At 28.5% G+C, this 15054-nt stretch overlaps 1 long non-coding RNA gene across 1 annotated transcript in view; it reads left to right on the top strand.

Annotated features, from left to right (window-relative positions):
• Positions 1-7811, top strand: part of LOC139432454 (uncharacterized) — a 60586-nt gene extending 52775 nt beyond the window's left edge. Inside the window, exon 3 of the long non-coding RNA XR_011642220.1 lies at positions 7042-7811. This is a non-coding gene — a long non-coding RNA (uncharacterized lncRNA). The remainder of the gene's footprint in view (positions 1-7041) is intronic.
• Positions 7812-15054: the final 7243 nt, after the last annotated feature.

Here is a 15054-nt window from a genome sequence, read left to right as displayed (position 1 = left end):
ACATCGATCCGCCCGTAATGAAAAATCTTTTATTTACTTCCATAAGCTTATTAAAATGGCGACCTATCCTCAATTGACTCTACATTTAGCCTTGACACCTTACAATATGTGAATCTCGCTCTATCAGCTTTCTATTAACGTAGTAAATCATGTTTCCGAATTGCTTATTTAAGTGATGCACTACGCGGTGTCTAGAAAGTGTCTCAGCTAACAATTTTCTTTCTCTGGAACCATTCTTTTCACATCTACTGTCGTTCTTGTTTCTTGAGCAATAACGATGGAAAATATCTTGCCGATAATTTCAATGGTGTTCCACCTTCTTCTAACAGAGAAAAATAGGTGTTATTATTCCTTTGCGGCTCTCTACATCCACCATTAATGACTATTGATTTTCCAAGTACAGCCAACTTCCCAGCCGACATTTCTATTCATGTTGTTCCTATGCCAACGGATCTCTATGACCTTTCTCTTGTCATCTTTGGTAGTAATTTTTGGCTCAGACTAGCACCTTGGTCCAATAGAAATTTTTCTTGTGTCCCTTTGTGAGGAAATGCTCTGCGATTGCTGCCGACTGCTTGATCTTAATCAGTTAGACATCCCTGATTGCTCCTTTATGCAGCAATCCAGTTTGGCCACAACTGCATTTTGTCGTTAGCTATCGGATATAATTTTGCTAACCACACCTTATCGTACCACAATATATTTCTTTACACCTAAAACATAAGGGAGGCAGATTAATCTAGATAACACGGTACGATATCGTTGGACATCCAGTTACATACAATTGGTTTCTCCAATTCAATCACCAATATCGTATCTTATGAATCAATTTTTAAACATTGATTGTTCAAGAACTAATCGAGATATCAAAAAACGGTTTTCACCATTAAAATTGCTCGAGAGTTCTAAATCAATACTCAAAATTTTGTTATTTCGATTTTAATCAAGACCCAGATAACAATTTTTAAATTCAACACTAATAAAGCGTCAAGATGAAACGGTATTTTTTATAGGTTATCTTTAAAGGTTGATTATTCAAGAACTAATCGAGATATCAAAAAACGGTTTTCACTATTAAAATTGCTCAAGAATTCTAAATCAATACTCAAAATTTCGTTACTTCGATTTTATTAATGACACGGAAAACAGTTTTTGAATTCAACTCTAACAATGCGACAAGATGAATTTTGTAATTTTTTATAGGTTATCTTTAACGGTTGATTTCTCAAGAACTAATCGAAATATCAAAAAACGAGTTAAAGCATTAAAATTGTTTGAAAATTCTAAACCAATACTCAAAATTTGGTTATTTCGATTTTAGTCAAGACCCAGATAACAATTTTTAAATTCAACACTAATAAAGCGTCAATTGTTGATTGTTCAAGAACTAATCGAGATATCAAAAAACGGTTTTCACCATTAAAATTGCTCGAGAGTTCTAAATCAATACTCAAAATTTTGTTATTTCGATTTTAATCAAGACCCAGATAACAATTTTTAAATTCAACAATAATAAAGCGTCAAGATGAAACGGTATTTTTTATAGGTTACCTTTAAAGGTTGATGGTTCAAGAACTAATCGAGATATCAAAAAACGGTTTTCACCATTAAAATTGCTCGAGAATTCTAAATCAATACTCAAAATTTCGTTATTTCGATTTTATTAATGACTCGGAAAACAGTTTTTGAATTCAACTCTAACAACGCGACATGATGAATTTTGTAATTTTTTATAGGTTATCTTTAACGGTTGATTTCTCAAGAACTGAACGAGATATCAAAAAACGGGTTAAAGCATTAAAATTGTTTGAGAATTCTAAACCAATACTCAAAATTTCGTTATTTCGATTTTAGTCAAGACCCAGATAACAATTTTTAAATTCAACACTAATAAAGCGTCAATTGTTGATTGTTATAGTTGATTGTTCAAGAACTAATCGAGATATCAAAAAACGGTTTTCACCATTAAAATTGCTGGAGAATTCTAAATCAATACCCAAAATTTCGTTATTTCGATTTTATTAATGACTCAGAAAACGGTTCTTGAATTCAACTCCAACAACGCGACATGATGAATTTTGTAATTTTTTATAGGTTATCTTTAACGGTTTATTTCTCAAGAACTAATCGAGATATCAAAAAGCGGGTTAAAGCATTAAAATTGTTTGAGAATTCTAAACCAATACTCAAAATTTGGTTATTTCGATTTTACTCAAGACCCAGATAACAATTTTTAAATTCAACACTAATAAAGCGTCAAGATGAAACGGTATTTTTTATAGGTTACCTTTAAAGGTTGATGGTTCAAGAACTAATCGAGATATCAAAAAACCATTTTCACCATTAAAATTGCTCGAGAATTCTAAATTAATACCCAAAATTTCGTTGTTTCGATTTTATTAATGACTCGGAAAACAGTTTTTGAATTTAACTCTAACAACGCGACAAGATGAATTTTGTAATTTTTTATAGGTTATCTTTAACGGTTGATTTCTCAAGAACTAATCGAGATATCAAAAAACGAGTTAAAGCATTAAAATTGTTTGAAAATTCTAAACCAATACTCAAAATTTGGTTATTTCGATTTTACTCAAGACCCAGATAACAATTTTTAAATTCAACACTAATAAAGCGTCAATTGTTGATTGTTATAGTTGATTGTTCAAGAACTAATCGAGATATCAAAAAACGGTTTTCACCATTAAAATTGCTGGAGAATTCTAAATCAATACCCAAAATTTCGTTATTTCGATTTTATTAATGACTCAGAAAACGGTTTTTGAATTCAACTCCAACAACGCGACATGATGAATTTTGTAATTTTTTATAGGTTATCTTTAACGGTTGATTTCTCAAGAACTAATCGAGATATCAAAAAGCGGGTTAAAGCATTAAAATTGTTTGAGAATTCTAAACCAATACTCAAAATTTGGTTATTTCGATTTTACTCAAGACCCAGATAACAATTTTTAAATTCAACACTAATAAAGCGTCAAGATGAAACGGTATTTTTTATAGGTTACCTTTAAAGGTTGATGGTTCAAGAACTAATCGAGATATCAAAAAACCATTTTCACCATTAAAATTGCTCGAGAATTCTAAATTATTACCCAAAATTTCGTTGTTTCGATTTTATTAATGACTCGGAAAACAGTTTTTGAATTTAACTCTAACAACGCGACAAGATGAATTTTGTAATTTTTTATAGGTTATCTTTAACGGTTGATTTCTCAAGAACTAATCGAGATATCAAAAAACGAGTTAAAGCATTAAAATTGTTTGAAAATTCTAAACCAATACTCAAAATTTGGTTATTTCGATTTTACTCAAGACCCAGATAACAATTTTTAAATTCAACTAATAAAGCGTCAAGATGAAACGGTATTTTTTATAGGTTATCTTTAAAGGTTGATTATTCAAGAACTAATCGAGATATCAAAAAACGGTTTTCACCATTAAAATTGCTCGAGAATTCTAAATTAATACTCAAAATTTCGTTACTTCGATTTTATTAATGACTCGGAAAACAGTTTTTGAATTCAACTCTAACAACGCGACAAGATGAATTTCGTAATTTTTTATAGGTTATCTTTAACGGTTGATTTCTCAAGAACTAATCGAAATATCAAAAAACGAGTTAAAGCATTAAAATTGTTGGAAAATTCTAAACCAATACTCAAAATTTGGTTATTTCGATTTTAGTCAAGACCCAGATAACAATTTTTAAATTCAACACTAATAAAGCGTCAATTGTTGATTGTTATAGTTGATTGTTCAAGAACTAATCGAGATATCAAAAAACGGTTTTCACCATTAAAATTGCTGGAGAATTCTAAATCAATACCCAAAATTTCGTTATTTCGATTTTATTAATGACTCAGAAAACGGTTTTTGAATTCAACTCCAACAACGCGACATGATGAATTTTGTAATTTTTTATAGGTTATCTTTAACGGTTGATTTCTCAAGAACTAATCGAGATATCAAAAAGCGGGTTAAAGCATTAAAATTGTTTGAGAATTCTAAACCAATACTCAAAATTTGGTTATTTCGATTTTACTCAAAACCCAGATAACAATTTTTAAATTCAACTAATAAAGCGTCAAGATGAAACGGTATTTTTTATAGGTTATCTTTAAAGGTTGATTATTCAAGAACTAATCGAGATATCAAAAAACGGTTTTCACCATTAAAATTGCTCGAGAATTCTAAATCAATACTCAAAATTTCGTTATTTCGATTTTATTAACGACTGGGAAAACAGTTTTTGAATTCAACTCTAACAACGCGACATGATGAATTTTGTAATTTTTTATAGGTTATCTTTAACGGTTGATTTCTCAAGAACTGAACGAGATATCAAAAAACGGGTTAAAGCATTAAAATTGTTTGAGAATTCTAAACCAATACTCAAAATTTCGTTATTTCGATTTTAGTCAAGACCCAGATAACAATTTTTAAATTCAACACTAATAAAGCGTCAATTGTTGATTGTTATAGTTGATTGTTCAAGAATTAATCGAGATATCAAAAAACGGTTTTCACCATTAAAATTGTTCGAGAATTCTAAATCAATACTCAAAATTTCGTTATTTCGATTTTATTAATGACTCAGAAAACAGTTTTTGAATTCAACTCTAACAACGCGACAAGATGAATTTGTAATTTTTTATAGGTTATCTTTAACGGTTGATTTCTGAAGAACTGATCGAGATATCAAAAAACGGGTTAAAGCATTAAAATTGTTTGAGAATTCCAAACCAATACTCAAAATTTGGTTATTTCGATTTTAGTCAAGACCCAGATAACAATTTTTAAATTCAATACTAATAAAGGGTCAAGATGAAACGGTATTTTTTATAGGTTATTTTTAAAGGTTGATTATTCAAGAAGTAATCGAGATATCAAAAAACGGGTTTCACCATTAAAATTGCTCGAGAATTCTAAATCAATACTCAAAATTTCGTTATTTCGATTTTATTAATGACTCAAAAAACAGTCTTTAATTTCAACTCTAACAACGCGACATGATGAATTTTGTAATTTTTTATAGGTTATCTTTAACTGTTGATTTCTCAAGAACTAATCGAGATATCAAAAAACGGGTTAAAGCATTAAAACTGTTTGAGAATTCTAAACCAATACTCAAAATTTGGTTATTTCGATTTTACTCAAGACCCAGATAACAATTTTTAAATTCAACACTAATAAAGCGTCAAGATGAAACGGTATTTTTTATAGGTTACCTTTAAAGGTTGATGGTTCAAGAACTAATCGAGATATCAAAAAACCATTTTCACCATTAAAATTGCTGGAGAATTCTAAATTAATACCCAAAATTTCGTTGTTTCGATTTTATTAATGACTCGGAAAACAGTTTTTGAATTTAACTCTAACAACGCGACAAGATGAATTTTGTAATTTTTTATAGGTTATCTTTAACGGTTGATTTCTCAAGAACTAATCGAGATATCAAAAAACGAGTTAAAGCATTAAAATTGTTTGAAAATTCTAAACCAATACTCAAAATTTGGTTATTTCGATTTTACTCAAGACCCAGATAACAATTTTTAAATTCAACTAATAAAGCGTCAAGATGAAACGGTATTTTTTATAGGTTATCTTTAAAGGTTGATTATTCAAGAACTAATCGAGATATCAAAAAACGGTTTTCACCATTAAAATTGCTCGAGAATTCTAAATCAATACTCAAAATTTCGTTATTTCGATTTTATTAATGACTCGGAAAACAGTTTTTGAATTCAACTCTAACAACGCGACATGATGAATTTTGTAATTTTTTATAGGTTATCTTTAACGGTTGATTTCTCAAGAACTAATCGAGATATCAAAAAACGAGTTAAAGCATTAAAATTGTTTGAAAATTCTAAACCAATACTCAAAATTTGGTTATTTCGATTTTACTCAAAACCCAGATAACAATTTTTAAATTCAACTAATAAAGCGTCAAGATGAAACGGTATTTTTTATAGGTTATCTTTAAAGGTTGATTATTCAAGAACTAATCGAGATATCAAAAAACGGTTTTCACCATTAAAATTGCTCGAGAATTCTAAATCAATACTCAAAATTTCGTTATTTCGATTTTATTAATGACTCGGAAAACAGTTTTTGAATTCAACTCTAACAACGCGACATGATGAATTTTGTAATTTTTTATAGGTTATCTTTAACGGTTGATTTCTCAAGAACTGATCGAGATATCAAAAAACGGGTTAAAACATTAAAATTGTTTGAAAATTCTAAACCAATACTCAAAATTTGGTTATTTCGATTTTAGTCAAGACCCAGATAACAATTTTTAAATTCAACACTAATAAAGCGTCAATTGTTGATTGTTATAGTTGATTGTTCAAGAATTATTCGAGATATCAAAAAACGGTTTTCATCATTAAAATTGTTCGAGAATTCTAAATCAATACTCAAAATTTCGTTATTTCGATTTTATTAATGACTCAGAAAACAGTTTTTGAAATCAACTCTCACAACGCGACAATATGAATTTGTAATTTTTTATAGTTTATCTTTAAAGGTTGATTTCTCAAGAACTAATCGAGATATCAAAAAACGGGTTAAAGCATTAAAATTACTTGAGAATTCTAAACCAATACTCAAAATTTGGTTATTTCGATTTTACTCAAGACCCAGATAACAATTTTTAAATTCAACACTAATAAAGCGTCAATTGTTGATTGTTATAGTTGATTGTTCAAGAACTAATTAAGATTTCGAAAAACGGTTTTCACCGTTAAAATTGCTCGAGAATTCTAAATCAATACGCAAAATTTCGTTATTTCGATTTTATTAATGACTCAGAAAACAGTCTTTGAATTCAACTCTAACAACGCGACAAGATGAATTTTATAATTTTTTATAGGTTATCTTTAACGGTTGATTTCTCAAGAACTAATTGAGATATCAAAAAACGGTTTTCACCATTAAAATTGATTGAGAATTCTAAATTAATACTCAGAGTTTGGTTATTTCGATTTCATTTATAACCCAGAAATTTTTTTTTAGGATCATCACTGATAATAGGGAATGGCAACTTCTGGCAGTCAAAAAGGATGAATTCGGAATGTTTCCAAACAATTTGTGGAAAACCCAAGTTTAAGAAATTTGTTATAGAAGAAATAAACAAAGAAGACTGAAAATATTTAATCATTGTATTTGGTAACTTTGACAAGTTAAATGAAATGAAAGTTTGAATATAATTAAAAGTGGGATGAAAATTAAAACAGAAGCGGACGAGAGAAATAAATGGGAAAAAAGCAATTTTCCTGTTGTAAAGTTTCGGGAGTTTATGTATAGTCGCATATTGCTTCCAGTTTTCCATAGTTTTAATTCGCAAAGTTTCGTTTTTGTAGCGAAATCGCGCCTCCACCTCCGCGACCACCCCCTCGAAATGTAATAGGTAAACTTTCGGATTAATTTTATACGAAACGGTCGCTTTTCATCGCAAGATTAAGCTTTTTGCTCGGTTTAATAACAAATTAAGATTAAGTTGAAATGTAATTTGTTAAATTTAAATAAAAATTGGATGTCATTGTTTTATTATTAATAAACGAAGAAAATGAAAATTGAGTGAAATGGAAAAAAAAGCTTCTCGAAAGCTTAGTAATCCCCTTCTAAAAACCGGGCGGCAGCTCGTGTCCGAAAAGTTGAAAACCATGGCCAAAGCTGCAGCGCACGTTTTTATCGCTTTTCACGGCCCCACGGAATTAACGTTATGGAAATAAAACGCAGAGAAGTGAAAAGTTCTTCCACTCTCCCCAAAAGCGTAACGAAACGCCGCCACTGAACGACGACAAAAAACTAACTAGTTTAAATTTAAATAAAACGTGCCGAGGGGAAAAATCCACACGGAATTAACTGGCTCGTTGTTTAACTACACCACTTTTTATACAGACAAACTTCCCTCTTTTCTCCTTTCAAAAACACATGTTAATTATCAGAATTAAGGTTACTTTCAAACATTATTGTTCAACAACTAATCGAGGTATCAAAAAACGGTTTTCACCATTCAAATTGACGAAGAATTCTAAGTTAGTACCCCAAATTTGGTTCTTTCGATTTTATTCATAACCAAGAAAACAATTTTTGAATTAAACGCTATAAACTTGTCAGCGCGAATTGGTTATTTTTTAGGTTAACTTTAAAGATTGATTGCTCAAAAACTAATCGAGATATCAAAAAACGGTTTTCACCTCTTAAATTGGTTTAAAATTCTGTATCTGTAGTATTAATTTGGTTATTCCAATTTATTACGTAACCTAGAAAAGAATTTTTGAATTCAACACCAAGAACGTGTCAAGGCGAATCGGTTATTTTTTAGGTTAACTTTAAAGTTTGATTGCTGAGGAAGTAATCGAGATATCAAAAAACGGTTTTCACCTCTTAAATTGGTTTAAAATTCTGTATCTGTAGTATTAACTTGACCATTTCAATTTGGTTCATAACCTAGAAAAGAATTTTTGAATTCAACGCCAAAAACGTGTCAACGCGAATCAATTATTTTTTAGGTTAACTTTAACGATTGATTTCTCAAGAAGTAATAGAGATATCAAAAAACGGTTTTCACCATTTAAATTGGTTAAAAATTCTGTATTTGTAGTATTAATTTGGTTATTCCAACTTGTTACATAACCAAGAAAAGAATTTTTGAATTCAACGCCAAAAACGTGTCAACGCGAATAGGTTATTTTTTATAAGTTAACTTTAACGATTGATTTCTCTAGAAGTAATCGAAATATCAAAAAATGGGTTTCACCCTTTAAATTGGTTTAAAATTCTGTATCTGTAGTATTAATTTGGTTATTCCAACTTGTTACATAACCATGAAAAGAATTTTTGAATTCAACGCCAAAAACGTGTCAACGCGAATCAGTTGCTTTTTAGGTTAACTTTAAAGATTGATTACTCCAAAAGTAATAAAGATATCTAAAAACGGTTTTCACCCTTTAAATTGGTTAAAAGCTTTGTATCTGCACCATTAATTTGGTTATTTCAATTCCTTACATAACCTAGAAAAGAATTTTTAAATTCAGCGTCAAAAACGTGTTAAAGCGAATCAATTATTTTTTAAGTTAACTTTAAAGATTGATTACTCAGGAAGTAATTGAGATATCAAAAAACGGTTTGCACCTTTTAAATTGATTTAAAATTCCGTATCTGTAGTATTAATTTGGTTATTCCAATTTGTTGCATAATCTAGACAAGAATTTTTGAATTCAACTCCAACAACGTGTCAATCGGTTATTTTTTATAAGTTAACTTTAACGATTGATTTCTCAAAAACTAATCAAGATATCAAGAAACGGTTTTTACCATTATATTTCCTTGAGAATTCTAAATCAGCACCATAAATATAGTTTCTCCAATTTTATTTGTAACAAAGAAAAGAATTTTTGAATTCAACCCCGACAGCGCATCAATTATTTTTTATGGGTTAACTTTAAGGATTCATTATGCAGAAACTAATCGAGATATCAAAAAACGGTCTTCACCTTTTAAATTGGTTAAGAATTCATTATCTGTGCTATTAATTTCGTTATTCCAATTTGTTACATAACCTAGAAAAGAATTTTTGAATTAAACGCCAAAAACGTGTCAACGCGAATCGGTTATAGTTTAGGTTAACTTTAAAGATTGATTGCTCAGGAAGTAATCGAGATATCAAAAAACGGTTTTCACCCTTTAAATTGGTTTAAAATTCTGTATCTGTGCTATTAATTTCGTTATTCCAATTTGTTACACAACCTAGAAAAGAATCTTTGAATTCAACGCCAAAAATGTGTCAACGCGAATCGGTTATTTTTTATAAGTTAACTTTAACAATTGATTGCTCAAGAAGTAATAGAGATATCAAAAAATGGGTTTCACCCTTTAAATTGGTTTAAAATTCTGTATCTGTAGTATTAATTTGGTTATTCTAATTTATTACATAACCTAGAAAAGAATTTTTGAATTCAACGCCAAAAACGTGTCAACGCGAATCGGTTATTTTTTATAAGTTAACTTTAACGATTAATTGCTCAAAAACAAATCGAGATATCAAAAAACGGTTTTCACTCTTTAAATTGGTTAAAAATTCTGTATATGTAGTATTAATTTGGTTATTCCAACTTGTTACATAACCTAGAAAAGAATTTTTGAATTTAACGCTAAAAACGTGTCAACGTGAATCAATTATTTTTTAGGTTAACTTTAATGGTTGATTGCTCAGGAAGTAATCGAGATATCAAAAAACGCTTTTCACCTTTTAAATTGGTTAAGAATTCTGTATCTATACTATTAATTTCGTTATTCCAATTTGTTACATAACCTAGAAAAGAATTTGAATTCAACGCCAAAAACGTGTCAACGCGAATCAGTTGCTTTTTAGGTTAACTTTAAAGATTGATTACTCCAAAAGTAATAAAGACATCTAAAAACGGTTTTCACCCTTTAAATTGGTTAAAAGTTTTGTATCTGCACCATTAATTTGGTTATTTCAATTTCATACATAACCTAGAAAAGAATTTTTAAATTCAGCGTCAAAAACATGTTAAAGCGAATCAATTATTTTTTAAGTTAACTTTAAAGATTGATTACTCAGGAAGTAATCGAGCTCAGGAAGTAATCGAGATATCAAAAAACGGTTTGCACCCTTTAAATTGGTTTAAAATTCTGTATCTGTACTATAAATTTGGTTATTCCAATTTGTTACATAACCTAGAAAAAAATTTTTGAATTTAACGCCAAAAACGTGTCAACGCAAATAGGCTATTTTTTATAAGTTAACTTTAACGATTGATTTCTCAAGAACTAATCAAGATATCAAGAAACGGTTTTTACCATTATATTTGCTTGAGAATTCTAAATCAGCACCATAAATATAGTTTCTCCAATTTTATTGGTAACAAAGAAAAGAATTTTTGAATTCAACCCCGACAACGTATGAATTATTTTTTATGGGTTAACTTTAAGGATTCATTATGCAGAAACTAATGGAGATATCAAAAAATGGTTTTCATCTTTTAAATTGGTTAAAAATTCTGTATCTGTGCTATTAATTTGGTTATTCCAATTTGTTACATAACCTAGAAAAGAATTTTTGAATTAAACGCCAAAAACGTGTCTACGCAAATAGGCTATTTTTTATAAATTAACTTTAACGATTGATTTCTCAAGAACTAATCAAGATATCAAGAAACGGTTTTTACCATTATATTTCCTTGAGAATTCTAAATCAGCACCATAAATATAGTTTCTCCAATTTTATTTGTAACAAAGAAAAAACTTTTTGAATTCAACCCCGACAGCGTATCAATTATTTTTTATGGGTTAACTTTAAGGATTCATTATGCAGAAACTAATCGAGATATCAAAAAACGGTTTTCACCCTTTAAATTGGTTAAAAATTCTGTATCTGTACTATTAATTTGGTTATTCCAATTTGTTACATAACCTAGAAAAGAATTTTTGAATTCAACGCCAAAAACGTGTCAACGCGAATCAGTTATTGTTTAGGTTAACTTTAAAGATTGATTGCTCAGGAAGTAATCGAGATATCAAAAAACGGGTTTCACCCTTTAAATTGGTTAAAAATTCTGTATCTGTACTATTAATGTGGTTATTCCAATGTGTTACATAATCTAGAAAAGATTTTTTGAATTCAACGCCAAAAACGTATCAACACGAATGGTTATTTTTTATAAGTTAACTTCAACGATTGGTTCCTGAAGAACTAATCGAGATATCAAAAAACGGGTTTCACCCTTTAAATTGGTTAAAAATTCTGTATCTGTAGTATTAATTTGATTATTCCAGTTTGTTACATAACCTAGAAAAGAATTTTTGAATTCAACGCCAAAAACTCGTTAACGCGAATCGGTTATTTTTTATGAGTTAACTTTAGCGATTGATTTCTCAAGAACTAATCGAGATATCAAAAAACGGTTTTCACCATTAAAATTGTTTTAGAATTCTAAGTTAATACTCAAAATTTGATTATTTCGATTTTATTCATGTGGAAGAAGGGCATTTTTGAATTCAACACTAACAACACGACAAGATGAATTTGCAATTTTTTATAGGTTATCTTTAAAGGTTGATTCCTCAAGAACTAATCGAGATATTAAAAAACAGTTTTCACCAGTAAAATTGTTTGAAGATTCTTAATCACTACTCAAAAAGTGTCTTTTCACCGTTAAAAATGCTTAAGAATTCTAAATCTATACTCAAAATTTCGTTATTTCGATTTTATTCATGAGCAAGAAATCAATTTTTGAATTCAACACTAACAACGCGACAAGACGAATTTGTAACTTATTATTAGAGCTTATTATTAGGAAATATGCAAGCTTTTTATTCAAAATATGCAAAAAATATGCAAAAATATGTGAAAATATGCAAACATATACCTTTCTTATAGTTGTTATCAATCTATTTCTATCACATTTTTGTGCACTTTTCACATGTTGTTCTATTTATTTTCTTCCTCTCACATGTTATCTTAAAAAAGAATAATTAAAAAGTTAGCCATAGATACTCTAACAGATGAAAATTTAATTCTGAGACTTTAAAACAGATTCGTATTTTTCATTGTGGATTGTCTAGATACATATGTATAAACATATTCCAAGAAGATGGGACATCAAATTTAATATAGTTTTATTTACTTTTAATTTAACAGTTCTTCATTTTCTTTAATCCTAGTGTAAAAGTCTATGAGAAATACAATTTCGGAACAAACCATTGGCAACTCCTCTGAAAACTCTAATTTTTAACTTAAATCTTTAAATTAAATTTTTAAAAAAAAACTTACAACTTTGGCACAAATTTTACAAAATAATTCCTTATTATTTAAATTTAGTTCGGGATAACTTTTTATTCACTGAGACACAAGACACGATATCACTTTAGGCATTGTTGTTATAGATTGGTAGATTAATATTCAAATTGAAAGACATAAAACAAAAAAAAATAAAAATAAATAAAACTTACGGTTAAATTTCGAGTCTTGTACAGTAAAAGTCGAGGAAAGCATCATATTATTCGCGAACATATTAAAAACATCAAAACTATTAAAACCTTACGTAATATTTAAAAAAAAATTAAAAACACATTAAAATAAAGTTAAACTTTAAGACAAAGATGTTACAAACTTAAAATGTAGCGTGGTTGGGAAGAAAAGAGACTGAATCAAATATACAAAATAAGAGAAAAAAAAAAGTGGTTTACAATAACCAGTGGGTCTAAATAGGGACGTGTGGGGAAATATAAATAGAAATAAACTATTGTATTAGTATTAAAATCTTTTTAAAAAAGTAAAAAGTGGCTTGTAGTATATCTGTATTTGTTCGTTAAGCAATGTTATGTCATCTCTATTATTATACTTATAAATTTCGAACATTTCCAACAAATCCATTTTATATCCTATTTGACACTTATGTAAGATTTTTGCCCCATCATAATCAATATTGTGACCTATCTCCAATATATGTTTATAAACATTTGAATTAGTTTTACTTCTATGTTCTCCCAATCTAGTTTCAAGTTTTCTTCCAGTTTGCCCTATATATAATGAGTCACAATTCGAACAATCAATAGAATAATGGTAATTAGAGAGTAAATTAAAAATAGTGTTGTTATTAGAGAAGGCCAAAACAATACCAAATTTTGAAAAAATATGTTTAGCTTCACAAGTAAGGGAATTAAAAGGAATTGCTTTGTAAACTCCGTTGTATAATGCTATTGTATAATTGATTTAAAATTTTTTAAGGAAAGTTGTTTTGTGTAGCAAGTTTCTGTATATAATTAAATTCTGCAATTTTATTTTCTTCATTCAAGAGGTAATTCAGAATTCTATTTATTAAAAATCTAAAGTTTGCCAATTTATGTGAATCGGGATGAAAAGAGTCAAAGGGTATTGTGGTTGGAATGGCAGAAGGTTTAAGTATTCCATATTTTAAGTTTGCAACGTCTTTGTTTTAAAGTTTAACTTTATTTTAATGCGGTTTTCATTTTTTAAAAATATTACATAAGGTTTTAATAGCTTTGATGTTTTTAATATGTTCGCGACTTTTACTGTACAAGACTCGAAATTTGACCGTAAGTTTTTGTTATTTATATATTTTTATTTTTATTTTATGTCTTTCAATTTTCTTTAATTCATTTTGATGCTATTTTTCGTGCTAATACAAGAAATCTTTGTAATTTTATGTACAGTTTTCAACTGATGATGAGAGAACACTCTCGAAACTAGTTTTGAAATAAAATACTACAAGCAAGAGTGAAGTAAACTTTTTATTTTTTGAAATGACTTGCAACATGAATTCCCACCATTATTTCACCATATAAATTGTTTGAGAATTTTAAATTAATACTCAAAATTTGGTTATTTCAATGTTATTCTTGAGTAAGAAAGCAATTTTTGAATTCAACAGTAACAACGAGACAAGATGAATTTGTAATTTTTTTGTAGGTTATCTTTAAAGGTTGATTCCTCAAGAACCAATCGAGATATCAAAAAACGGTTTTCACCATTAAAATTGATTGAAAATTCTAAACCAATACTCAAAATTTGGTTATTTCGATTTTATTCATGACTCATAAAATAATTATTGAATTCAACATTAACAACGCGACAAGATGAATTTGCAATTTTTTATAGGTTATCTTTAAAGGTTGATTCCTCAAGAACTAATCGGAATATCAAAAAACGGTTTTCACCATTAAAATTGTTTGAGAATTCTAACTCAATACTCAAAATTTGGTTATTTCGATTTTATTCATGAGCAAGAAATCAATTTTTGAATTCAACACTAACAACGCGACAAGATGAATTTATAATTTTTTTTAAGGTTATCTTTAAAGGTTGATTCATCAAGAACTAATCGAGATATCAAAATATGGTTTTCACCATTAAAATTGCTTAAGAATTCTAAATCAATACTCAAAATTTGGTTATTTCGATTTTATTCATGAGCAAGAAATCAATTTTTGAATTCAACAGTAACAACACGACAAGATGAATTTGTAATTTTTTAT

Source organism: Onthophagus taurus, unplaced genomic scaffold (assembly GCF_036711975.1).
Source record: "Onthophagus taurus isolate NC unplaced genomic scaffold, IU_Otau_3.0 ScKx7SY_15, whole genome shotgun sequence".
In the NCBI taxonomy this organism is placed as follows: domain Eukaryota; kingdom Metazoa; phylum Arthropoda; class Insecta; order Coleoptera; family Scarabaeidae; genus Onthophagus; species Onthophagus taurus.
The sequence above is the reverse complement of the archived record's forward strand: the minus strand, read 5'-3'. Positions and strand labels throughout refer to the sequence as shown.